The sequence below is a fragment of the Rhipicephalus microplus genome, chromosome 9 (genome assembly GCF_043290135.1).
Source record: "Rhipicephalus microplus isolate Deutch F79 chromosome 9, USDA_Rmic, whole genome shotgun sequence".
NCBI classification, from domain to species: domain Eukaryota; kingdom Metazoa; phylum Arthropoda; class Arachnida; order Ixodida; family Ixodidae; genus Rhipicephalus; species Rhipicephalus microplus.
The window spans coordinates 95,579,527-95,607,280 of record NC_134708.1 but is presented as its reverse complement, the minus strand read 5'-3'; the positions used below and the strand labels follow the sequence as shown (position 1 = coordinate 95,607,280).

The following is a 27,754-nucleotide window of genomic DNA, read 5'->3' as shown; positions in this document are numbered from 1 at the left end:
AAACAACGAGTCTATTATCGGCTCATATTGTAGCTGGTAGCATCTAGGACGTGCGTGCCATGCAACAATGGTCCTTGTTAGCCATCTTTTTCTTTTTCGTCACTCACACGAAACTTCCGATGTGGCTGTTCCCGGCTATGCAGGCATATTCCCAGAAAATGAGAGACGTACGTGAGTTCTTTCTTTGCATTGAGTCAATTTGCAGGTATAAAGTAGAGGCTTCTGGAAATAATTAGGAATTTTTTCCATTTTTAGCGATTGCAAGCTCTGCCTCCTATCATCGAGAGTGAACTAAAACTGTGGGTCACGAAACACATGAAAAAGAAGTAGGCATTATTGAATCACTTTAATGAAAGTACGAAGTTGAAATTTTCACAGCTACCAAAAACACAAGCAGTCTCAACAATACGGCTCATCATATTAACAGTCATTTATCTACCCCTAAACTTCAAGCTCAATTTTACACGGATAAGCAGAAATTCTACTAAAGCGCTTATTTTGGATAAGCTCACGGACACAGATGGTTCCAATATTTCTCGGGCCCTTTTACAGCGAAAAATGATGTGAGATCACAGCAAGTGTTGCATGCGCCATAGTTGGCCGCCGCCGGTGTCCGTGACCACTAATGTAGCATATAGCAAAAAAATCAAGAAAAGAAAAACACCGAGGACACAATGGGATTCCAGTCTGGATCGCCTGTGTACCAGCCCAGCATTCCACCACAGAGTCACGCCGGTGCATTAAACTTCGTTGGAAAGTGGCCTTAGGCAGGCTCGATATTTGAAAAGGAATCGCGTAAATATGAATGATAACGCGTTTTAGCACAGCAAAGGAACAACCAACAATCCAACAATGCGAATCGCGTAGTGAGTGGGTGCTCTCTAAGTGTGCGTGTTGCCGTTACTTAAAGAGTGTTTAAAAAGGGCTCTGGAATTCCGCCCTTTAAGCTTTCGCTGTGACCAGTAATGTTCCGTTCTATGCCGGAGAATTCCCATTCGAAACATGAAAGTTCCGTATTTCGGGAATTTTTTTCTGCAAAAGTTGACGTAATTCCCAGCAAAATTACCTGCACAACTGTACTAATGGGCACCCTCATCCACACACATACACATCTATAATTACATGAGTCTCGTGTACTCGCCCCTTTTGAAATCGTGAATAGCCTCTCCACTGCCGCACAACAAAAGCATGACTTTATGAATTCATATACTGTTAGTACACTGCACATTGTGGTCTTCAAGTGTAACACCACTATTGAACTAGAAATCACTGCGTGTAAATATCTGAAACAAATCCGAAAGGTTATGCTTGCGTGGTGCATGCCCCAGAATCAATTACAGCAGATGAAGGCGCACAGTGACTGTTAATTAACGGTCATCACAGGAGAACAAAACAATTCCCAAAATTTCCTGCAATATCACGAAAATGTTCTTTTTTCCTTTGGCTCACAATGACAGGTGAACATTCCCCAAAAAAGGGAAAATCCCCTGCACGGAACATCTTGGCTGCGACTTTGCCACGCGTTCCGCGCAGGCCTGGCGCTTTTTTTCACGCAGGAGCATATTTGTTTTGCCAAAGTGTAGCTTCCATTACCGTAGGAAGTACACACAGTGTACCATTACGTGTTTTCCATTATACGAACTTGCATTATAATAATTCAACAGGTTTAAGCATGCTCCTGTTTCACCCACATAGGCACTGCTACGTCTCAACCGGGCCTCATAAACTATCTCCATTTTACATACCCGAATTAGCGTTAGTAGTTTTTAGCACAGCGGTCCTTTTTCCAAACACTCGGGAGAACACGCAAACAAGACAACTTGCATGGCATAATAATTTAATAATTTGTGGGGTTTCACGTCCCAAAACGAAGGTGTGATTATGAGAAACTCTGTACTAGAACTCTTAGGAAATTTTAGGCATGTGTAGTTCTTTATTATGTTGTTCTCAACCACTGCGTATGGAATCGAACCCGCGACCTTTGACTCAGCAGCCGAGCACCCTAGCCACTGATCAACCGTGCCGGACAACCTGCACGTGTCTAAACTATTCATATCTTCGCCGAAGTTTCTCGCAACTTTTTATTCTTGGTAAAGTTTGAGGACGTCAAGCGACACTCTAAAACCCTGCCTTTTCCTTACTTCTTTATTCTACCAATAGCGCCATGCGCAAACATTCATCAGAAGTTACTCGGCTATGGCATTTATACAGCTAGGCTACCTGAGATGAACACTATGTATGTAGTCGATGGACTCCACTAAAGATGACCTTTATTATTTGCCAAGTTTTCATTTGCCAGAATAAACGAAATGCCTTCTCCGACAGTGACTGGTACTCCAACACATGTAGGCAGCATCTTTGAAAAGTAGTCGGATTTCAAAAACTGCAAGCTTCCGTTCTTTGGCCGTTCAAACGTAAATGAAAGATTCTTCTTCATGAATTTAAATATTTCCAGCTGATATTCCGCAAAGTTACTCTCGGAATGGACAGCTGACATGATTGAAAATTCACTAACATAAAGTGAGACTCTAATGCTTTTATCGGTGAGCACCCACAAAAGTGAACAATGTATTTTTCTCCATAACAATACCAGTCACGGCTGGTGATGTTCAATATCCTAAAAAAGTGCTTGCACAAGAAATTCGACAGATCTAACGGACCATGCGAATCAATCTCACGGGAAGCATGCGGGTGAAAGCTGATCATGGTGTAATATTTTTATTAGCGAAACGTTAGAAAATACACTTAGCCTCTATACCAATCTTATTAACACAAATATGTATGTAGAACAGCCAGACATGTACTGTAAAAGCAGCTGTTCATAGTTGCGTAACAATACTAAAACCAACACCACTTTATTCCAACTCCTGAAGCGGTAGGCTGAAATGTGACGCTTGCGCTGGCAAGGTTGGTCGCCTTGAACAGTGCGACGTAGACCAACTTCAGCGGATGGCTCTTCAGTATACAACAGACGTTAACGCGACGTGAGAAATCCTTGGAGTACTTTTGTATTGCTCATCAAATTAAATAGGCAGCACCGCAACCACAAATGACGTTTTGTCGACATAACGCCTGCATAAGATATTTCTTCCAAAGGATCCGAACTCCAAGTGGCGCGAATCGTAGGAGAATAATTGATTGCCACTCCAAACACTTGGGTTGGATACCTGTTGGTCATGTTAACGCTGTCGATGTCGCTCTTAGATCTGAACAGCGTATGGTGGCGTTCTATCCAGTGGGCGGCATGACCACCTTTACTGAGCATGCGCGTCGCCCCCTTTCCCTTCTCTTATACGCTCCTCCCTTTCTCTTCCGAGTCGCCGGCGAAGGCAACCAAACACTTCTTCAGAAATGCGGTGTCCACACCTTCATGCGCAAACGCATGCGTCTCTCACTCCCTCCCTCTCTCCCTCCTTCGCTCACCATGGATATGCATTACAATTCCGTAAGACACAGCACTCCTGCCTAGTCGGTAGCCGTTGATCGTCAGTCTTGCGGCGTTTCACGTTTGCGTGAGACGGAGTACGTCTCTTTCCGTCAGCGCAAGATCACGTTTGATGTCTCTGACATGTGCGCTTAGCAGTGCTATAACCATGATCACCGGCAGCGCTGGTCACCGGCAACATTCACGGCAGCGGTCATCAGCAACAAGTGATGGACACCGGCAAGCATTAGTAAGGTAGAGGTTCACTGGTGGTGTATCTGCTTAGGCAACACAGTCGAGTTTCTGTGGGTTTCATTCATCATCTTCCCCCCGCTTCGTATTTCACAGTGTTGTCTATATCGGGGAACGGTGTACCTGTTTTATTGATTGATATGTGAGGTTTAACGTCCCAAAACCACTATATGATTATGAGATACACCGTGGTGGAGGGCTCCGAAAATTTCGACCATCTGGGGTTCTTTAACGTGCACCCAAATGTAAGCACGCGGGCCTACAGCATTTCCGCCTCCATCGGAAATGCAGCCGCCGCAGCCACGATTCAATCCAGCGACCTGCGGAATAACTGTTTTATTCGCGCTCTCACATTAAAGTTACTACTATCTGTTATAAACTCTCAAACACCAGCTGTGCATACTTGCATACCGTTGACAGTGGTGTACGAGCATGTACCACACGTGTCCAAAGAAGAAGCAGAAAAAGAAGAAGAAGAAGAAGATGAAGAGAAGAAGAAGAAGAAGAAGAAGAAGAAGAAGAAGAAGAAGAAGAAGAAGAAGAAGAAGAAGAAGAAGAAGAAGAAGAAGAAGAAGAAGAAGAAGAAGAAGAAGAAGAAGAAGAAAGTGTTTCATGAGAAGAAGGAAGAGACGTCGGCCTTGAAAGCGGATTTCTGGCCTGCTACTTCTCACGGGGTCAAGGGGAAAATGGAAAGAGGAGGGTATGATGAGGGGTGATTGTGGTATAGCACAATGAGTCACCGCACACAATGTATCGTTCAGTGTAGTACTCGCACAGAAGTCTCTACATTAGCGGATTTTCTGAATACGAGAATCTAAACCTGTTTTGCTTAGAAAAGCAAGCAGGCCCTTTAAATTGCGTTAGGCGTGATCCACACGTTCCCAAGCACGCAAAAGTTGCACTTCCGAAAAGGGTCCGCAGACTAGATCACCTGTGAGGCACTTAAGAGATTGTCTTTCAAGTGTGTATAAAGGGCACACAGACAGAATGTGATTAAAAGCTTCTGGCGTGTTACAAAAGTTGCAGTTAGTATTTTGCTCATGTCCAATCATGGGTAAGTATCGTCGCGTGTATGCAACACCCAGCCACAGTCTATGTAGTAGCGTTTTTTGGTCTCTCCTTAGTAGGAACGGAAGGCGAAAAACACGATACAATTCAAGCCTGTAAATGCTATTGTGGCGATAATCCGAAACATTCCAAAGTCCTTCCATAGATGTCTTCATACATTTTGACAGCAAGGCGTTTGATATCAAGAAAAGTGAGTTGATAACACTTCGCCACTAGTGTGCGCCATTTTCGCTTCTGCATCAGCTTGTTCATTTCCAGCTATGCCACAGTGACTGGAAATCCATTGCAACTATACGGTATGTCCGCATTGAAATGCCACATTTAACATATTCATTATGCCACTCACCAGAGGACTGTATGCAGTGTCTCGTTTCACGTAGTTCCTAATTAGCTGAAGTGCCGGCTTGGAGTCGCAAAATTATGTTCATTTCCCTGAACTCTGCTGCAAAACGTAACACGTAGCTTGTGGGATGGCGGTCAGCTCGGTGGCAGTACTGATGTCCGGCTATTTTGAAGGATTGAGTGATTTCCACTTGAGGCACACTGAAAGCTGCTGCTGAGGAGGTCTGCGTGACAGAGCCATCTGCAAAAATGTGTATATCCGTACATATAGTCAATATACGACAAATTGAAATGCCTAAGACTAGCAGTTGAAATTTTTGACTTCTTTGTTATTCCTGGGATCGAAAGTAGCATGATCGGCTTAGAAATCGTCCAGAGTGCTATGTCGGAAATAACATGCGGTGCTTATTTTAAAGGCAGCAGATCTCGGTGCGACATAACAGCTACTGTGTGTACAGCATTGGGTCGTGTGTGTCCAGGGAAATACATTTGAATACGTACTCGATGGCATGTACGCTGTTACGAAATACGGCGACGCCAACACGGTCCCGAAGGCACCACTGCTTCGAACTCCACCGGGAAGGTCACCAGCCGTTTGGTAGCGTAGGTTTTTCAGCTCGCGACTGCTTCTGCGCAGAGCTAATAGACGAGCGGACGAGACGACGGTGAGTTAAACAAGGTTTATGTACAGCAAAGACATAGAGGCGTTACAAATTCGGCACTGGGGCTGACCGCTTAGAGACTCGGATAGCCGAGCTCTCTCCTCTGACACATAGGTGTACTGCTCGCGACGCGCCACAGGGCTTTTTTACATGCACCGGGTGGATTTTTGAGTAACCAAATGTCCAACCAAAATCGCCACTGGTCGTGAGGTCAGAATCCTCCAATGGGGTCGCCGCTGGGCCGCGTCATTCTCATCGAATCTGGAGCCGCTGCGCTGCACGTGGCTGCACCCACCGACGAGTGAAGTCGCCACGCGTTGCGTCAGACTCGCCAGGCAGGAAAGCACCGATTGCTTCGACGGGCTCGCTGGCTGAGGTAACTTACTGTGCGTGCGCGGCAGAAAGGCACCACCACGTGATGACGCCGTTGAGTTGTTCGCGTCAGGCGGGCTCGCGTGCTGGCCTTGACACAGATTGCCTTTTTCAGAAGCATGGACGTTCGCTGTGGACTCGCGGGCGTAACAGCACCCCCGCCGCCAGACAATGCGTCGGAAAGACGAGCTGCTTCCACGTGGCTCGGATGTCAGGCGCGCTCGTTCACCAGGTCCCTCCAGGTTGGCCTCAAGGTTCGCCTCCACGGCCATAGGGAGAATGCAGCTCCAGACTCCGTTCCGGGAACACATACCATTTTTGAGGACGGATTCCAGCTCCACTGGCTTGTCATCGCAACTTGTCGGCCAGTTCGCTCGTCTCTTCTGACGAGCTTTGGTCTCAGCACTTGTCGATGGTTCTGCAACTTGGCAAGAACGCTTCGCCAACAGACAACACACGACACAAGCAAGTGCCCTTGGTCACTTGACAGAACACCAGACAAAGTATAGTACATCATATACCTAGCTATGTGTTTATCGGAATTTCGTTCCCTCTACACCAAGAGGCACATATGGGACACAAGACTTTTAAAATGAGAACTCAAGTTTTTTACACGTACAACAACGTAACGAAATAGAATAGAACATAAAGTTGGCTCCTTGAACTCATTCTGGACGAGAGCGCTCAGCTAAGGCCGTGATGAGGACAAAATTTGGCCCCGAATCGCCAGCGAGAAACCGAAAGGCGGAGAAGGTACTGACTAAACGCACGGTTCGATGCGTCTGCATTAGCGTTTAGATTTCCTTTTTGTAGCGAACGTCAAAGTTGTGCTTTTGGAGCATCATGCTCCACCTCAGTAACCGGCCACTTTTAGGCGACGATACCTATGTGGTACCAAGAGCGGCTCATACTTGCGATGTTGCACCTGGGGACAACGATACGGCTAGCTACGGATTGGCTCCTCACAAGTTAGCTCGATATCGTGTTCAATCACCGTCGTGTTTCCGGGACAGTCCGAAAACACGTCTTAAACTCGGAAACAATCCTTATCAGGTCCTCCTTCTGGACTTCACTTAACCTAGGCCCTAGGTTCAACTGCTCCAAGATTACCTCCGCTACCCTTTCGATTACGTTACTCGAACTCAAAATTTCTGCTCCCTTTTCCTCTGAAGCATTCAACAGCAGATTTACGACCGCTTGACGTTGAACGTATGGTTTCATCAAGTTACTGTGGTAAATTTTGTTCGGTCGCCTTCCTATATTCACTTCACAATTGGTATCAGCAAGATTTATGGGTGCCTTACACTGGTCCGCGGATTTCCCCGCTCTCTAACTAGTGTCGCATGAGCGTACAAAGTCTTCGATATTCCCCTAGCATTTCGGCCAATAAAACTAAAGGGAAATTCTAGCCTTGGTCTTTTTCATGCCGAAATGCCCTGCCCATGCGTTTACATGCGCCAGTTTCAATATTGGCGACGATACTTTTGTGACACCAAGAGCTGCTCACATCTGCGACCTTGCGAATTTGTGTAGTTCCTATATTGGAGCCCTGCTTTCTTAAAAAAGAAACATTCTTTTTTTCCCTAGTTTACGCTTTTCATTAGCGCTTTAATCGAGAGGTCCTCACGCTGCTCTCGAACGAGCGTTTCTCGATCAATCCTTGACAGCTTACTCCAACTTTCCGCTACAGGCGAGAGCGTTGCACCCCTTTCGCTCTGACTCAATGACGCCATGTCGTCTCCCCCTGCTACGGAAACCGCGCCGGTCGCTTCGGTGACGAGCAGCTCGAGTGACTGCTCACATGACTCACACGTAGAATTTCCTCGCTGAGGTTTCGTCGACTTGCCGTCAAGGTCACTTAAAGGGTCGCCGAATTGAACAAGATCAAGCACCTGCGAAAGCTTCCGCACCTGCAATCGCATGAGGGCCATGTACGCTAAGTTGGGGAAGAACTATTTACCCTGCTCTTTGATAAGCTGCTGTGAGTTGTTAGAGAAAAGATAAGAAAAGCTATCGGGAAGCGCGACAGACACAGCCGCTTCGGTGCGAAGCTTACTGAACGGGCCTTCAATGACAACTGTAGCGATTGGTAAGCAAGCACTCTGCTTCTCGGCGACTTGTCTAATCCACACGCATTCTCCTGTAAAGTCATCCGGAGACACCAATGAAGGATGAACAACGTCCATGGTTGCCACTGACTCTCTAAGTGCTCGACACGTTTTCCCATTCACCCTAATTTCATGGAGATATGGCTCTAACAACCGCATGTTCTTTTCCGATTCTCGGATTGTTGCAAAAGCAAAGTTTTGCTTACAGTTTACCACGATGTGCCCTTCCTTTTTGCAGTTGTAGCAGATTCGCAGCTTCCATTTCTTTTCCGATTCTCGGGTAGTTGCAAACTTTGGCTTACAGTTTATCACGATGTGCCCTTCCTTTTTGCAGTTGTAGTGATTCGCGGCTTCCGTGGATCAGGTTTCTTTGAAAGCCCTCTTTCCCTTCATCCTTTTCAACGCGCACTGCCCTGCTATGAAACTTTCGGCGAGTATAATACTCCTCAGCTAACTCTACTGCCTTGTTTAGCTATACTTCACCAAGTTTGTCCTGCAGCCAAAGCTTGACATCCTCCTCGATGCAGTGGTAGAACTGCTCCAATGCAATGCATTCTACCACTTTATCGCGGTCGTCATAAAAACCTTCGCCCTTGAGGCATTCAATTAAATCGGTTTTAGGACGCAACGCGAAGTCAACGTGTAACTCATTCCCCTTTTTAGCATTCCGGAACCTTTGCCTGAAAGCATCGTGAGACTACTTATAACGTCTCAAGAGCACTTCCTTACCTCAACATAGCTCTCAAACGCTTCTCTCGACAAGCAAGTTATCGCGTCGGACGCTTTGCCGGGAAGAAGAGCTAACAGGTTCTGCGCCCAAAGAGACCACTCTAAAGCATTTCGCTCACAAACGTGTTCAATTTTGACGAGATACTTCACCATGGCCTCACCTACTACGACCGGTGGCAGTTGGTCCCGAATTCTATAACCGCTGACCTGAACTGCCGGAGAAGATACGCTAGGCACCTGCGAACACTGTAGGATTGCCAATTATATTCGTTTTACCTCGAGGCACTCCTGTCTCTCGGCCTCCTTGCGCTTGCGACGTTCGCGCCTTTCAGCTTCTTCATGTTCGCGAACTTCTCGCCTTTCAGCTTCTTCACGTTCGCGAACTTCTCGCCTTTCAGCTTCTTCATGTTCGCGAGCTTCTCGCCTTTCAGCTTCTTCACTTTCGCGAGCTTCTCGCCTTTCGGCCTCCTCGCGGCGTGCTTTGATATGCGCCCAGACCTCATCGACTTCCTCAGCCGACACTCCTTCATCTTTCATGATCTCAAGGATTGCTCGCTTTCGTTTCGCAAGGCCCAAAGTAATGCCGAGATCCTAACAAATTTCGACGAGTTCCTTCACTTTAAGGTTTTCCATCGTTCACACTAGCCTCTTCTTGTTTGCCCCTGTTAAGAATTTACTCGCTGTACCCACTATAAGTCTACTAGCAAGACGCGCATACAATTTCAACACTCCAGCGTTTACCCCCTCTGCATTAACTTCGGTTTCAAAGCGCTTCGACTTGGCTTGAAACGATCAAAGCTCCCTCTAATGCTTCACACAGCCCTTCTCTAAACTATATAACCTGAGCTAGAGTAGTCTGGTGAACTGAGGGGAAAACATCAGGCACTCACCGCATCGATGTCGCTGACGCCGGCCGATCCCACCGCTACCACCACTGTTACGAAAGACAGTGACGCCAACACGGTCCCGTAGGCACCACTGCTTCGAACTCCACCGGGAAGGTCACCAGCCGTTTGGTAGCGTAGGTTTCTCAGCTCACGACTGCTTCTGCGCAGAGCTGATAGACGAGTGGACGAGACGACGGTGTGTTAAACAAGGTTTATGAACAGCAAAGACATATAGGCGTTACAAATTCGGCACTGGGGCCGACCACTTAGAGACTCGGATAGCTGAGCTCTCTCCTCTGACACATAGGTGTACTGCTCGCGACGCGCCACAGGGCTTTTTTACATGCACCGGGTGGATTTTTGAGTAACCAATTGTCCAACCAAAATCGCCACTGGTCGTGAGGTCAGAATCCTCCAATGGGGTCGCCGCTGGGCCGCGTCATTCTCATCGAATGTGGAGCCGCTGCGCTGCACGTGGCTGCATCCAAGGACGAGTGACGTCGCCACGCATTGCGTCAGACTCGCCATACATGAGGGCGCCGATTGCTTCGACGGGCTCGCTGGCTGAGGTGACTCACTGTGCGTGCGCGGCAGAAAGGCACCGCCCCGTGATGACGCCGTGGAGTTGTTCACGTTAGGCGGGCTCGCGTGCTGGCCTTGACCCAGATTGCCTTTTTCAGAAGCATGGACGTTCACTGCGGACTCGCAGGCATAACAACGGGTTATTTTTGTCGTGTTCAGCTAGAGATATTCGCCAAAATATCTTGCCTTCTTTTGCTGATTTTGGTCTACGCAAAGTTAAGGAGGCAATTCCGAGAGCACCCGACGTAAGCAGCTCGATAGATAGATCGATCGATCAATCGATAGATAGAGAAATAGATAGATTGATAGATAGATACATGGAAAAGCTCAAAATGTCTGCAGTTTGCTAAGAAATGCTTCACGTTTAAAAGACCACAACGCGGAAAGATCGATACGTATTTAGGTGATTCCACTCAATCAATGCTGAGTTCTTAATTCATGCCATGACCTACCTTAGCAATGCGAAATTAAACAAGTGGTATTTTAGAACTCGTACTTTGGAACATCTTATAAAAGTTTCGTAATATCCTTCACCATATTATCAAATCTGTTTCTTTGGAAACAGGCTCCACTGTTTCAAAATGTTTGCAAATACTTTGAGAATCAGTCACAATTACATATGGTAGAAAGGCCCTGCCTACACTATAAAGAAGTATTTGCTTGGACATGCTCCTAAGCCGCAGTAACGTCTTTTAGAACAATAAAAACTCGAACGAAAGGCGTATAGCCCCGTTGTACCTTTCGGTACTGTTTCTTCGTGAACTAATAATGTTTGTCTAAACATTGCGAACACATTCACAAGTTTTTACTATGACTACCTTTTCGTAAAGACAGCACAATGCTTGACCTGTGGACGGGAGTCATGTCTGACAATGTTCAGTTGATCGGCAAATAAATTAGTTCCTATTGTTGCTGGGAAGAGGGATATATATTGGCAAGGTTCTAAACAATGTCTGTACTACACATTCACAACTTCTTTATTGTCATCTTTCATCTCTTGTAGTTCGTAAATACTCGAGAAGTTATATGGACACATACTACGACTAAACGAAATAGTGGTGTTTGCAAGCACGACCTAATGCGCTATATGAGTCAAAGATTTATTCGTTTCAACAGAACAGTTTTGCGCAATGAACATGTGTAAGTATTTTTGTTCTATTTGAAATTGAAGTGCTCTTAATTAAAAATATTTATTCTTTTTCTCTTCAACAGGATTACTCTAGATATACGTGGGCAGTTCAGTCTAAGCCACACTGATCGTATGTACGTCATGCGCGGAGGTATGCAAAGATATGTGTGCTAATTTGAAAAGAAATTTGTTCTCAGCAAATTGCATCAAGCAGAAAAATTCAGAAGCATGGGTCATTGTTTTTCTTGTTTTTTAGGCAATTCATGCCTAGGCGTTTCAGTTTCTGGCCAGTGTGATGGGACACCGTGAAATTCTGTAACCATTGCGACGAAGCTCAGAACTTTCTCTGACTGCCAACGTGAAAGCGCAGTTGTATTATTTATTAACAAAATGTTTTGGAGGTACTGGCTGGTAAATTAGTTTTCAAGTGTTTCATGTCTACACGCTTAGAATAACGAGCGCCGTAGTTTCTGGGATATGTTCAGCCCGAGCCAGAGCTAATCGCCCAGGCCACGTGTGTAATAATCATGGTTGGTATGTACATTCTAGCGCATTGCTCTTCCAGCACGCCCCAATCTGATACCCTTCATTGTGCTTTAGCGCTGCGGAAGACGCACACAGAGGAGCACCGCGGAATTCAGAACACTGGCTCTTGGCTCCGCTGCAAGCAACAGCCGCAACCGCTTGGTTTTTCTCTTCGCCCGCGTCCCAATAAAGAGCTGCGACCACGGCCTGGCCCCCTCCACCACCGTCTCGTCTCACTCCTCTACAAATGGTGACCTAGGACACAAAAACCAGTGACCAGCGCTGCTTCGCTGCTACCAAGTTCCATGACCATGTACCAGGCAGCCGACTGTCGGAGGCCGCAATTTCAACCGCCACTTCCGTGCTGCTTCCATCGAAAGATGGTTTGTGAAGTTTGAGGTGGTCCTGAAGCTCTATAGAATCTGGCTGCAGGAATTAATGTTTGGGGTCCTCAAGTACGTGCTCCCACCTCACCTCAAGCGCCGCCTCACCTAATTCTTGTAGAGCCCTCGCCCTTACGATGATCGAGGCACCTTGCTCTGTTTTCATGCTTCAAACACCACCCTTTTCCGAGCAGCGACACCGCAACACCTGGTTCATCCCCTTTCGGGACGCGTCCCGCATCACAGCCAGTCCAGACCACTCCCCTGCCGGCAACAACCTGCCACACAGGTGAGGGAGACTGCCCTTCCGCCTTCCGCGCCAATCGGCCCATCATTCGAGAGGCCCGCAACCCTGCAACCCATGACTTTGGCATTCAGCATGGTGGTTATTTCCACCTCTCTATTACGAATTCGACACCGGCCGCTACCTCGCGCAACGTCAAATTCACTAGAGAAATCTGCTCCACAGCACTCTCTGCCCTAGGCAATTCAACGACCCCAGCCAAGACAGCTCATTCGCCTCCCGAGTTCCCGCCTGTACTAATACCTGTGGAAGCCCGCGGCACCACTAAGGAGAGCCCCGCACAAGACCCTAACCACACAGTACGTGAATCAACCTCACGGTGCCTTTCGAGTGCTTACCATACTATGACCGGCCAACATAACGAGGAAGCCCGAATTCCTAGAATCAACGACCAGCCCACACACTAGCATGGTACTCCAGAGTCCACGCCGGCAATCCATGCATGTTTCCACTCAGCGATGACAAGTGGCAGCTATGACACTGCTGACTCTAGGGTGACTGATACTTCAGCTCTTGTGGATCACATCTCGCATGCTGCTCTGCCACTGATTCCGGAGACATCATCATCCATTCAACCGGACCATCCAACACATGTATACGGATTGGATTCCCAGGTTCGAAAACTTCCGGCAGCCGTCAAGACTCCGAGCACGTTTCCCCCGACAAGGAACTTCGCCGACTTTCCGGCAAGGTCAAGATGCTCGGCAGGGCGGATCGGTGTTCTTCCTCTCATCGCCTGACTTCTCAACCAACAAGCTTGCTGCATAACTACTCAGAAGACAGCACTCTACAGTTCGGCACCAACGATTGGCACCCTTTGCTTGACGTAGACGCAGCGCCTAGGCTGTCTCGAATGGGTAAAAACGCTGGTCTCAACGAACGCCTTCCTGAGTCGCCATCAGTAAGCTTCTGGCGAAGGCTGGACCCGGACACTTGCGTTCGACAGAGCCAGTTAAAGGAAGCAGTAGTACAGGCTTCTCCGTGCCAGCATTGAGAGACATCCCACGAACTCTTCACCATTGTAGTAAGCGACGTAGGAGTTGACGGAACTTTTCTTCGATATGCTACAGGCTTGAGCCAGATCGCACCGTCATTGAACCCTCGTGCAGAGTCAAGTCGCGCTGGATACGTGAACGAAGGCACCACGAGGCATCGTCCTCAGTGCTGTGGCCGAGGTTTCCTGCTTTCAAGGTCTGTGTTCCTATTCCCGAGCCTGTCCTCGGGAACCCGGAGCTCGTAGTTCACAGCGAGAGTCTCGGGCATTTCAATCACCCGTTCAGCTGACCACGGACTCTCTGTGGACCTCTCACCCGACATTATACGGACTATCGTACATGTGTATACCATCTGTTTCTTTAAACTATCTCTCTCTTTCTCTTTCTCTCTCTCTCTCTCTCTCTCTCTATATATATATATATATATATATATATTTATATGTGTGTGTGTGTGTGTGTTTGTGTGTGTGTGTGTGCAAATATATATATTCCTTTCGTTCGCGCAATGCGGTTGGAGAAGCCTTACGTAGCGCTGAGAAAGACGCGCAAAGACGAGCCACGCGGACTTCACAACGCTCTGACTCTTGGCCCCGCTGGAAGCGTCAACCCCAACCGCTTGGTTTTTCTCTTCGCCAGCGTCCCAATAAAGAGCTGCGACCACGGCATGGCCTCCTCCGCCACCGTCTCGTCTCGGTTCTCTACAGTGTGTTTGTTCACCGAGCACGCGCGCCCATTTATTTAGCTAATTTCCTGGGTGTTTCATCCTGCTAAATAAGTGGAGGTCATACAACCAAGATAATTAGGCCAAGTTATGTTGAAACAGATATTAAAGGCATACTTTAGAAAAAGCATGCTAATGAAGCCTTCTCAAAGTAATACCGAGCTAACATCTATGGTGGCATCATGGTACTGGTGCTAAATAAATCCTGTCTAATTAGCACCTCATTGACAAAGATCATGTTATGAGAAATGTTCTACTTAGGTGCACACTGGTTAGAATCTCGGTAATTGAAGTCAAACAAATGTACTCTGTAAATAAAAAGAAAGCATTTCTGATTTAGAACGCATTATTCAATATTGTGTTATCAGGAAATGTGTAACCATGCCGCCATAATTGTTAGCGAACTGACTTGATCATCACTCAGAAGCAGACCGAGCAGATCGAGACTGAGCTCTTCTCATGGCTTTAGCCTTGTACAAGTAGTGCATGCAGAACAAATTATTTGAAAATGAGAAAAGTCGGCTTAGCATCCACCACATGAACCGATTGATAGTATCACCGGCAATATGGCGGTCACGAGTTCAACTCAAGCCTTCTCAGAATCAGCGAGCCTCTATGAGAGACCCCTCAGTTTGATTAATAGACACCCACGGCGAAGACCGAATCCGCTCACCGCGTTCTCACACTAAGAGGAGCACTGCTCTCAGTTCCAGGCCGGTCAGGAGGAGGAAGAATCAAAAGAAAGGAGAAGGTAGGAAGGTTAACCAGAAAGACATCTGGTTGGCTACCCTACACTGGGGGATCGGGGAGGGGGACAAGAAAGATGAGAAAGAGAGAAGAGAGGGAAAAGAACAAAAAGAGACTGATGGTCAGCTGCGTGATTCATTTATGAGATTAATCGCCAAGGCCAGACACGCACGCACGAAAGACAAAATGTTATTTCAACGCGTGATTACGATGTTCGGCATTCAATTTCACAGCGCTCTATAGCTACGTTTAGTTATTTTGCGGTGCTGGTCCTGATGAAGTATAATTTGAATATTTATATTCGTTTGTGTTTTGATTGATTTGTGGCGTTTGACGTTTCAAAGTCACCATTAGATTAGGAGGGACGCTGTAGTGGAGGACTCTGGAAATTTCGACTACCTAGGGTTCTTTAACGTGCACCCAAATCTGAGTACACGGGCCTACAACATTTCACCTCCATCGGAAATGCAATCACCACAAGCGGGATTCAATCCCGCCACCTGCGTATATTCCTTTGTGTGGGAAGACATTTGTGGGCATGGCAGTTGCAGCAAGCAAACTCTCGTAGCTTTGTGCTGTGACTTTCAAAAATATGAGAGTTTAGTAAGCAGCTCGTATTTTTCGCTCAATACTTGACAGATTCGCTCGTATTTACGAACTATTTTTTTGCCAATAGAACGAAACGAGGAGATCTTTTCATGAGGAGAACGTATTTGTTAGACCCACTCAAAAAATCGCGGATACAACAAAACCAAGGAAGTCATGAGGGGCATGAATTGCTTTCTTTATTTGCACTCAAAGATTACTAATCGAGATATATTGCTCAGTAAAAGATATTTGCCTTTGTATTACTGAGCTGTGAAGCCACACCATGAATATACTTGTCCAATACTTTACAAATTTAGCTGCGATGGAATGCGGGCATCCCGTGCGATTCCTCGGCATTTCTGTAAGCGTAATTCTTAGCAGTTTTAGCCAACTTTGCTCGTAGCCAATGCGTCAAGTGTGAAACAGACTCCTTTGTAGGCGCTGGTCCACTCACTCTAGTGGCCACTTAGACGAGTGAGCTCCTCCAGGCCTGTACTGGTAGAAAGCATTCTTCTTGTTTTCCAGACAGCACCAAGTCATTTGTGGTCTCTGCATAAGGCTGCAGAGCATCAGGCAGTTGGTTTCCTTTCATATAAAAATACGTGACAATCACCAGTAGTACAGAACACGTTAATTACGGAGATCGCGCAACATAAATCGACTACAAAGTGGACAAAAAATTTCATCCGTCGCAACAAAATTGGTAAAGCTTCAGTTGCGTCATTCAAAGATTCCAAGATTGAAGGCGATAATTTTCGAATGACTTCATTTATTTCAATTGACGCCACTATTAACACACAACTGCTAAAGACAATAATTGGCCATGGCATAAATATGGAATTAGTTTGGTTTTATAGAGACAATAGTTAGGGAGGTATTACCGGCACGTTTGGTTTTGCCGTCTGCCTTGGCATTGGGAAAAGGCTCTTTATCAAGTCAAACTCAACAACGTCGCCTCCTGCATCGTGTTTTGTTTGTGCGAGTTAAAGCGCGAGAGTAAAAGTGACGAAGGAGGCCGAAGTGATGAGAAAATGCGTTGGGTGTCTTTTATCATGCCCAACTCCCAAAGTGGGCCGGGAGACAAGGGAAGACTGGCTGCTTCGATCCGACAGAATCTCCACAATGCCCAAATGTAGGTGATCACGCGCTTTATTTGTTTCAGGGAATAACAGTTAGCCGATACCTTTGTGGTACTCTACTCACCGCTAAGTTCACGATAAAATGACAGACAACATGAATATCGCCTCGCGTGCTGCAGAGAGGCACACTTATATGCTGGCGTTTTATTTATTTCTATGCTACACAGGCTGATACTGCCATCGGCCCATGCTCTTACTTCGTAACACATTCTAAGAAATGGCAGCCGCATAAATTGTTACGTCTGTTCGGTGAAGTTGTGGCTTTGTTTATTTGCCTAATGAAAAGAATCCATTCAGACTGCAATAATCATACGGCTTGGTTTTTCAGGGCTGCCACTATGTATAGAAAGTTTAGTCTACAAGGCTTCAGACTTTTCTTGTGGCATTATCAAGACCAGGCCGTTATACCGAAGTATGTGGCTCATACCTTCTACTTATTTTGTTCAGTGAATGTTTACGATAACTTTCACTAAGCTGAATGCACCACTCAGGGAAATTGTTGTTTCTATATTCAAGAATTGCCACCTTGTCTGTTTTTTGCATCTTGGGAGGTGTGTAAGCATCCTCTCACCCACGTTACGATGCAATAAGCTTGTTATATGTAGCCGATGAATACATGAGATTGAATATTTCATGACTACCCTAGCCACTACTAGCAGCACAGCCACCCCTATCATATGAGACTTCGACAACAAAGCAGGGCCATAATAGGCCTCGATGCGAATCACATGCAGGGCTTCTCGGTAGCACTACATGTCTGGGGATGTTGTGAAAAGTTCAAGCTACGAACTGACACGAGGTGTCTGAACGAAAGCCCGTGAGGGCCTGTATCTAAGACGAAAGCCTATATGTGTAGTATTTGAGCTGAAAGCCTGTTATACGGCACCTGCTGTGAAAGTAGGCGAGGCTCTTAGTAATCACTATTAAGGTTGTGGCAACCTTAACGAAATGCTTTCAAACGGTGGGATAACCATCGAGAGCTTTCAGTGTGTATGGCCGCGTTGAAAAAATGAGTGCATTCGAATAAGTCGGATGTGCATTGAAATACAGCACGCAGTGTGAAAGATGGCCACAGTGTAAGTGCTGCAAAATATTATCTACACAATCACGTTTAGCGAAATAGTGCGTGCCAGCGCAAGGAACATGCTCGTTGCCAATAAATGCAATAGTGAAATAAAATATGTATATCCACGCCCAGCTCTATATCTTTCCGAAGAAAGCGACCATACAAAAAGAAACGAGAATGCAAAAATAGTCCGAACAGAAGCACCCTGCTCCGAGCTCTCTAAAAATCTAAGGCTTATCTATATGCAAAATCCGATAATGAAAGTGACGTTGAAGTGCACCTCTAAGGAATTCGTGGCTAATTGCCACCCTTCACCTATACGTATCATGAGGGCGAGTAGCTGCAGAATATATATATATATATATATATATATATATATATATATATATATATATATATATATATATATAAATTGGCTTGAGCGGACAAACGTACGGAAACTTTTATTACTCCTACGTTTCGGCCGGGGTCCGTCCTTTCTCAGGGATTCAGTTTATATATATATATATATATATATATATATATATATATATATATATATATATATATATATATATATATATTGCAAGGGGGTTTATTAGCGACGCCAGATAATAGGCAGACAGCCGGTACAGAAACAAATGCTCGGGCAGTCCAGTGTCTACAGCTCGTGCTCGCGCTTCGCACTCAGCGATGGTCCCACTATCATTGCCTTGCGAATTCCCCACTACAATGCCCCGACGACGAAGACGAGCCATCCTGGCGACTCAAGGTGACGAGAGAACAGGAGGGTCGTAACAGGGCTTGAGGCGACTGACGTGGACCGTCTCACGACCAAGGCGGCGCTTGTCCGTGGACGGCTTGAGTGGTTCAATCACATAGGTGACATTAGAAGGGTGTTGTATGACGCGGTAAGGGCCCGTATACTTCGGTGCAAACTTGGGAGTCAGTCCAGGAGAGTGGAAAGGCAGTCGGAGCCACACGAGAGAACCGACGGGGAAGGTATTCTGAACAAGATCATGGTCGTGGCGATCTTTTTGGAGGGCTTGGTTATCGGCTGTGAAGGACCGTGCAAGTTGACGACACTCTTCGGCATGTTCAGCCATTTCAGAAACTGGGCTGAACTCTCAGGCATCAGGATTGTATGGCAAAATTGTGTCGAGTGTGTTGCATGGGTCACGACCATATAAAAGAAAAAATGGAGAAAAGCCTGTTGTTGATTGAATCGCCGTATTGTAGGCGTACGTCACGAAAGGAAGAACAACGTCCCAGTTGGAGTGGTCGGAATCAATATACATAGCGAGCATGTCTCCGAGGGTTCTGTTGAAACGTTCCGTTAGGCCGTTTGTCTGAGGGTGATAGGCTGTTGATGTGCGGTGTACCGTACGGCATGAATGTAGGAGCTGCTGCAGAACTTCGGACAAAAATACGCGTCCTCTGTCACTCAGGAGCTCCCGTGGTGCACCATGACGAAGAACAAACCGGTGCAAGATGAAGGTTGCAACGTCACGAGCACCAGCCGAAGGCAGCGCTGCCGTTTCGGCGTACCTTGTCAGATGGTCGGCAGCCACAATCACCCATCGATTGCCACCAACAGAGCACGGTAGCGGGCCGTATAGGTCAATCCCAACACGGTCGAATGGGCGTGCAGGACATGGCAAAGGCTGCAGTTGACCGGGTGAATGAGGGAATGTCTTGCGCTGCTGACACTGGGAACATGAGCGAATGTGTTTGCGTACAAACGTGTACATACCCCGCCAGTAGTAACGTTGGCGGATCCGCTCATACGTCTTTAGCGCACCGGCGTGTGCGTGATGCGGTTCAGCATGAAAATATTTGCAGATATCAGACCGCATATGGCTGGGTATGACTAGCAGCCATTTACGACCCGTCACTTGATAGTTGCGACGGTATAACAGGCCATCCCGTATGGCGAAATGCGTTGCTTGGCGGCGAAGAGCACGCGGGTAACCGGAAGTTGATGCGTCAGAAAGCATATTCAATAGCGAGGCGATCCAAGGGTCCTTGCACTGTTCGGATGGCATGTCTGTGACGCTGACGGCAGAGAGGGGAAGGTCCAGGGCTGATATATCCGTATCATCGGATTTCACGGGTGATCGTGAAAGCGCATCTGCGTCAGAGTGCTTTCGCCCCGATCGGTAGACGACGCGTATGTCGAATTCCTGGAGGCGTAGTGCCCAACGTCCGAGGCGGCCGGAAGGATCTTTTAGTGAAGCCAACCAACAGAGTGCGTGATGGTCAGTTACCACATCAAAAGTTTGGCCGTACAAATAGGGGCGAAATTTGTTTAACGCCCACACAATCGCGAGGCACTCTTTTTCCGTAACAGAATAGTTGGCTTCTGCCTTAGTGAGGGCGCGGCTGGCATAGGCGACCACATACTCCGTAAAACCTGGCTTGCGTTGCGCGAGTACTGCACCAAGGCCAACGCCACTTGCATCCGTGTGTACTTCGGTTGGCGCAGTAGGGTCGTAATGGCGCAGTACGGGTGGTGAGGTAAGGAGTCGGCGCAGTGTTGCGAAGGATTCGTCACAGGCTGCTGTCCAATTCGAAAGATCTGCAGGGCCAGCAAGGAGTTTGGTGAGTGGAGCGATGAAGGAGGCAAAGTTCCGGACAAAGCGACGAAAATAGGAGCACAGGCCCACAAAGCTCCGTAGTTCTTTAACAGTAGTCGGCTTAGGAAATTCGGCAACAGCACGAAGCTTGTCAGGGTCGGGAAGAATGCCGGCTTTCGAGACGACATGACCAAGTATGGTGAGTTGTTTAGCCCCGAAGTGACACTTCTTCAGGTTAAGCTGAAGCCTGGCGTTTGTAAGGCACTGTAGAATCTTGCGCAGACGAGTGAGATGCGAAGTGAAATCGGGTGAAAAAACTACAACGTCATCAAGATAGCACAAGCAAATGTTCCATTTGAGACCACGTAAAATGCTGTCCATCATTCGCTCGAATGTGGCAGGCGCATTGCAGAGTCCGAATGGCATCACGGTAAATTCATAGAGGCCATCCGGTGTGACAAACGCCGTTTTTGGACGATCAGACTCAGCCATTGGGACCTGCCAATAACCCGAGCGAAGGTCAAGCGAGGAAAAGAATTCTGCACCTTGGAGACAATCGAGAGCGTCGTCTATGCGGGGAAGAGGGTAAACATCTTTCCTCGTAATGTTGTTTAGGCGCCTGTAGTCTACGCAGAACCGGACTGAACCATCCTTTTTTTTTTGACGAGTACAACTGGGGAAGACCAAGGACTACAAGAAGGCTTGATGACCCCGCGCTGTAGCATGTCGTCTACTTGTTCTGCAATTACCCGACGCTCCGCTGGTGACACACGATAAGGGCGCTGGCGCAAAGGAGTACTCTTTCCTGTGTCAATTGTGTGCACAACGGTGTTCGTTCTTCCTAGCACCGCTTGGGGAAAGTCAAACGAACGCTTGAATTCGTGCAGCAGGGTAACAAGCTGCTCTCGTTGAGCCGGGGCGAGATGGCTGTCAATAGAATGGTGAAATGCATCGGTAGACACGCTGTTCAAGGCAAAGTGAGGAACCAACGCGTTCAGATCCATATTCGGCTTGGTGTCGAAGAAATCGGCAGGCACGATGGTACCTTCATCGATGTGCTGAATGTGGCCGAGCGTCTCGTTGCGGCGCAAACTGAGGGGGCACGAGTTGGGATTGGAAATAAATATCCCGGTAGTGTCTTGACAAAGCTCAAGAACGGCGAATGGCAGCGATGTGTGGTGGCGGCTACCGAAGATGTCAGATGGCGTGAATAGGACGGTAGCGTCAGAAAGTGAAGCACAGCAGGCAGGGACAAACTGGGCGCTGAAAGGAGGAAGGTCTATGTCCGTCGCGACGACAAGGTTAGCCACACTAGATACGGCCGCATCAACAGAAGGCGCATCACCAAACGGTAACAGCTCCACTTCGGCCCGAGCGCAGTCCACGACGGCGTGATGACGTGATAAAAAATCCCATCCTAGGATGACATCGTGGGAACATGAAGCCAACACGTGAAATTCAATGGTGTACAACACGTCTCGAATCACAACTTTTGCTGTACATGACGCGACGGGCTCAATTTGTTGGGCGCTCGCAGTACTAAGAGAAACCACGGGAGAAAGCATCGTCACTTTACGAAGAGAGCGGCAGAGTCTCTCACTAATCACAGATATCGCGGCACCGGTATCGATGAGTGCGAGTGTTCGTAAACCTTCGACGATTACATCGATAAGATTGGCGGGAGACAGGCGAGGACTTGAACGATTAGACGATGACGCAGCTCGTGCCTCCGGAGCTGCGGCAGTTAGTTTTCCGTCTCAATGGAGGTGGGTCGTCGACGCATAGGCGACACGGAACGACGACTTGGTGAAGGTGAAGGCGAGCGGGAAGTAGAACGTCTAGAAGCAAATGTTCGGGCGCCGGAAGCAGTTTGCGCATCGCGTTCGTGAACTTCAGGTGGTACGTGAGGCGCGTGGTATGGAGGTCGAAACGAATAGTCAGGATATCTTGGTGCGTTAACTGTGAAGCGCCGACGACATAGACGTGCAACGTGACCTGGAATTCCGCAAAAGTAACATATAGGCCGGTTGTCAGCGGTGCGCCAAGGATTTCCGGCGTGTTGCTGTGGAAACGGCGCGGTGGACGGTCGCACAGGTTGTGGCGTATACATTGGCAGACGAGATGCAGGAGGCATTGCCGCGACGGCTGCATAAGTCAGTGGCGCGGCAACAGGCGTTGGTTGAGAGGCAGGCGTAGGTAGTGGCAACGCCTCGGAGACCTGCTCCTGAATAGCCTGTCTTATTGTCGGCGTTAGGCGGTTCGTTGGTGTTTCGGTGGTCGGCAGATACGAGAGACATGAAAGTTGTCGTGCGACCTCTTCGCGTACATATTCTTTTATCTGCTCCAGCAGGGAGCTGTCACCACCGACGGCCAGGGCAGCGAGAGAGTCGTCTGCAGTCGTCGACCTCCGAACTGCTGCACGTTGTTTCCGAATCTCTCCCAAGCTCTGGCACAAGGTCACAAGTTCGGATACGGTACTTGGGCTCTTTGCCAGCAACATTTGATAGGCATCATCGTCTATGCCTTTCAAGATATGCCTGATCTTGTCATGTTCGGTCATCTCAGGGTTGAAGCGCCGGCATAAATCGATTACATCTTCAATATAGCTTGTGAAGTTTTCGCCCTGCCTTTGTGCACGTCCGCGTAGGCGCTGCTCAGCACGTAGCTTGCGCACTGCGGGGCGATCGAACACAGCTGCGAGGGTGGTCTTGAAACCGGCCCAAGTGATAAATTCAGTGCGGTGGTTTGTGAACCACAGGCTGGCGACGTCTTTGAGATAAAATGGGACATACTCTAATTTTGAGGGGTCGTCCCACTTGTTGGCGGCGCTCACCTTCTCAAACAGCTGCAACCAGTCCTCCACATCTTGGTCCTCGGTGCCACTGAAGAAGGGCGGATCTCGTTGGCGCAGGGTGGTAGGCACGATGACCAGTTGAGATTGGGCCGTACTTTGCTGGGTGGTGCCTTGCTCGGTCGTCTGATCAGGCATTGCTGATGTAGTGGGCAGCTTCCGGCTTCGAAGTTCCAGGTTTGCGTACCCAGCACACTTCCACCACTTTGCAAGGGGGTTTATTAGCGATGCCAGATAATAGGCAGACAGCCGGTACAGAAACAAATGCTCGGGCAGTCCAGTGTCTACAGCTCGTGCTCGCGCTTCGCACTCAGCGATGGTCCCACTATCATTGCCTTGCGAATTCCCCACTACAATATATATATATATATATATATATATATATATATATATATATATATATATATATATATATATATATATATATATATATACGCGATATGTCAAGTCACAACTACAATTGGTAGCGATGTCAAGCTTTTACACCCTATGGCAGGAAATGGTCACATTTCCTGAGGAAAAAGTTGTTTTGGCATTATCCTTTGAAAGTTATCAGCGCAGCTTACTGCTCTCCCATAGTCGAGTATAAAGTGCTCGAAATTGCTGAACACTTTTTCTGAACACCCACTTCATCCACATTCCACGCTTCATCATCACTGGGACCGCTTACTGATCTCCCATAGTAGAGTACAATAGGCAATCTCAAGAAGGTGTATTCGAAATCATCAACCTTTTTTTTCGTAGCAAAGTCAAAGTTTTTTCCCTAGCACTGTAAAGAACTGGAATGATTCATTTTAGCATTTAAGCACTGTTGGAGCAGTGAAAATGGTATTAATCATATTTGTGCTTGTTTCATTTTGTTGTTCATCCCACCATTTAGGATGCGGAGCATGTCTTGCTCATGTCTATGTCCCGCGGCGTCTGCGCCGGCGTCTGCACCCGCACAACGCATGCGCAACTTTCCCCCTTCCTTCTGTCCAAAACCTGCGCGTTACTCGCTCCACTTCTCTCCTACCACCTGCCTGGGCTTCTGCGTTCTCGCTTCCGCTCTCACTGTACGCGCGCTACTCTTCTCTGGTCTTCTCTCATTCGACTGTGAATAAAAAGCGTGTGCGCATGCGTGCTCCTTCCTCCTCCTCTCTTACGCTTCGCCATTCTCTCGCCTCGCAACGAGGACGACGCAACACCTTTTGCTAGTCTACACGCGCTCTCCCTCTCCTCTAGACATCCAACCCCCTCTCGCGGCATCTAAAACCCTTTTTGCGCATGGGCAGCCCCTCCCTCTCTTCTTCTACGCTCCCCCTAACTCACGCTTTGCAAGGTCGATGCAGGCAGCGTGTGCGAACGAGTTTATTCAATGAAAACACCGAGCTTCATCGATTTACCAAGACCCTGATCACTCGAGGACGGCCCGCGGACGCCTCGGCTCACAGTTGGTTACGTCACATGCACGTGATCCGAGCCAGCCCGAGCGGCTTCGGGCCATCTGCGTGCTTGATGCTGACTGCATCCGCTGGCGTCTGCTATGCAAGGCTATGCCGTCTGCTCCCTCCATAGCTGTGACACAGGCCCCAACGCTGACCCAATTGCAACCTAAACAGCAGTTAGGTAGTGAATTATACCTATTCTGTTGTGATGCAACTTACTGTAAGTGAACTACACGAACGCGTGTGCATCGTAGACCGGCGCGGTCGTTATATAACGCTTGTTTGCCCGACCTTCGCGAATACGCACATGCTCGACGTGGCTCAGAACACTGATAAGAAGGACTGTGTGTGCAAACAATGCGAAATCCAGAAACATGCGAGAAGCGGACAGAAAAGCAAAGAGAGAGCAAGAGCGCATCGAATATTTCGCGTGTCTAACTTAAGATGGCCGCACACCATGCGCACCGCGCTGTCGTTTGCCAGCTGCCCGAAAGAAATTGTTCGGGCGGTCCCGGGCCACCCGCAGGCCGCCAGGCACGCCAAAAACGAACATGCATCCGAGTGATCCCGGACCAGTGGGTGGAGCTTCCAGTTGGTCCCCGAGAAAAACGAATGCGGTGCCGGCGTCCGGGGCCGTCCGGAGCCGTCCGGGACGTGTAAATCGATGAAGCTCACCGACTGCTTGCGTTGCACAACCGCTCGCTGGTCATTTTGTTAATATAGGAAGTTTGACCTCCGAGGTACTACCAGTGAGATATTTCTTTTGTGCGTTTTCAAAGAATAAAAAAAATTGTTGCTCGTGCGTTAGCTAGACGTGTACTGTTTTTATCTGTGTCCAATCGGAGTCTTCTGTCTTTCTGTGATCACTAGCAGTGATATGCATGTTTCAATAGGAAGCACCGGTTATTCACTGCGTACTTTGTGCCTCCACAATTTTTTCTCCTGTGCAACACCGCGGTGAGTGCCAGTGTCAACGCCACCGCCAGAGTAAACGTTAGCGCCCTCTGCTTCGCATCTAAACATGGTTTCGTTTAGCGGGAGATGGTGTAATTTGTTTTTTTTTTCGTTTATGGCTCACTCTGAGCCGTATGTGAGGGCAAATAACGTGGAGAGGTAATATCTTAAAGTAAACTTTGTGATCTATACAGAGAAGGTCACAGAATTGCCCCTTTGGCCAAACCTTCGATTCAGTGGAAATGACTTGGAATGCCATTCGGAAAATGGCTAAAAGTTCAGTTTTTAGAAAAACTGCCGTGAACTGGATGACCTAGTTGTGGTCTATGGCTTCAACGTAAAGTTTTTGATGAAAGCGCGACACGAACGAAGGTATGAGCAATTTCCAGAGCTCCCTTTAAAGCTGACGCACCTAGTAAGACCAAGTACGGATGCCATGCGGCGCCTATTTGCATGCGGTGCGACCATAATGCGGCTGAGCGCCTCAGTTCAAACGAAATAGTGTCACTCATGTACACCTTGCAGTGGTGGTGTCCTTAATAATCAAGGATTCATTTAATTAGAAAAAACCAACAAAACTAGTGGGATCTACAACTCGCTGTGCTCAGAACGAAAAGGGTGCAATCACCAGTAAAAACTAACAAGGCTAACAAATAAACTTATTAAAACATATTGTCCCTGTTCCTTCCCACCTTCTCTTCTTTTTCTTCTGCATTGCCTTCAAGTAACTCCTAACTCAAACTTTCATATCCTCTATTTTGCTAATCTCTAATATATGTGGCTATTCAAAGCTTTATTTTGTCCTCGCCTCATTCCATCTTCGTTCCCTATTGCTGTACCACATTAAATGTGGCTGTTCTATGCTTTGTAATCCTTTTTTCGACCTCTTTTTTTGTGTCTATCTCTTTTTCTTTCTCTCATTATGTCTTCCTCTTACTATCCATGATATTGCTTGTGCTCTCACCCACAAAAATGATGCGATGCATGATTTTCAGTTTCTCATAAAAACATGCTTTACTTGTACCTTAATAACCGAGTGGATAGGATGCTCGCCTACGGACCGTGAGTATTCGGATTGAAATCCAGCATTTTGAAGCAATATGGATTTAATTTGATTTTTGCCCTCCTCCGTCCCTCTCATCATCTGTTCTCATTATTCTCTTTCATCGATGCGTTGCTGAGCAACGGATGGTGACGTAATTGCTTAGTGAGGTTTATTTTTTACGAAGACGTAATGATCAAGCCTCAGGCTCAAACTGCTTGGTTGTTAAAGCATCAGCTTTCCATAGGCCGTTTTGAATCAATGAAGAATCTTGTATCCGGATGGGCAATATTTCATTGCTTGATTTTCACTTAATCTTGTTGTTGTATGCATCAACGTACGTGGATATAATTGTTATGTGCGTTTCGTTAAAACGAATGTCATCAATTGACACCTCTGTTCGCGTGGTTACAGTCCCTTCGTCCATTTCTGTCAAGCCATTTGCTTAGTAGTACATTCGTATTAACTGACCGAACTTTCAGTCATAGTTACGTTATTCTTGTTTTAGTCATGGTAACTACTGCATTGCAATATTTGCTTTGTTTCTAGACTCAACAATCCATATAGATCTCCGAGTGAGAAATTCTGCCATTGGAAGTTTGCATTGGCAGGAGTGCAGAAGACGTTTTTCACAGATCGCAAGGCATGCAACAGTAGTCTACAACCGTAACTGCTCTAAGCAAGTACGTGATGCACTTCAATGAAGCGAAAGTTTTGTGATGCTATTATTCAAACTTCGATAGCGACCACGAAAAAAAACACAAAAAATTGGCCCGGATCCACATGTTACACTGCAAATGTCGTCGAAAGACGTTAGTCTTGCGTCTGAAGAGAGTAAACAAAACGTTTATTTGTTGTTCTGCGAAAGAAAATTGGTGAATGGTATGCTGAAGGCGCTGCAC

General features: G+C 47.3%; 1 long non-coding RNA gene across 1 annotated transcript; it reads left to right on the top strand.

Annotated features, from left to right (window-relative positions):
• The first annotated feature begins 32 nt into the window (after positions 1 to 32).
• LOC142772028 (uncharacterized) lies at positions 33 to 27,724 on the top strand. Its single transcript, XR_012886256.1, has 5 exons — positions 33 to 167; positions 11,430 to 11,566; positions 11,639 to 11,706; positions 17,286 to 17,369; positions 27,402 to 27,724. It is a non-coding gene; the product is annotated as an uncharacterized LOC142772028 (long non-coding RNA).
• The last annotated feature ends 30 nt before the right edge of the window (positions 27,725 to 27,754 follow it).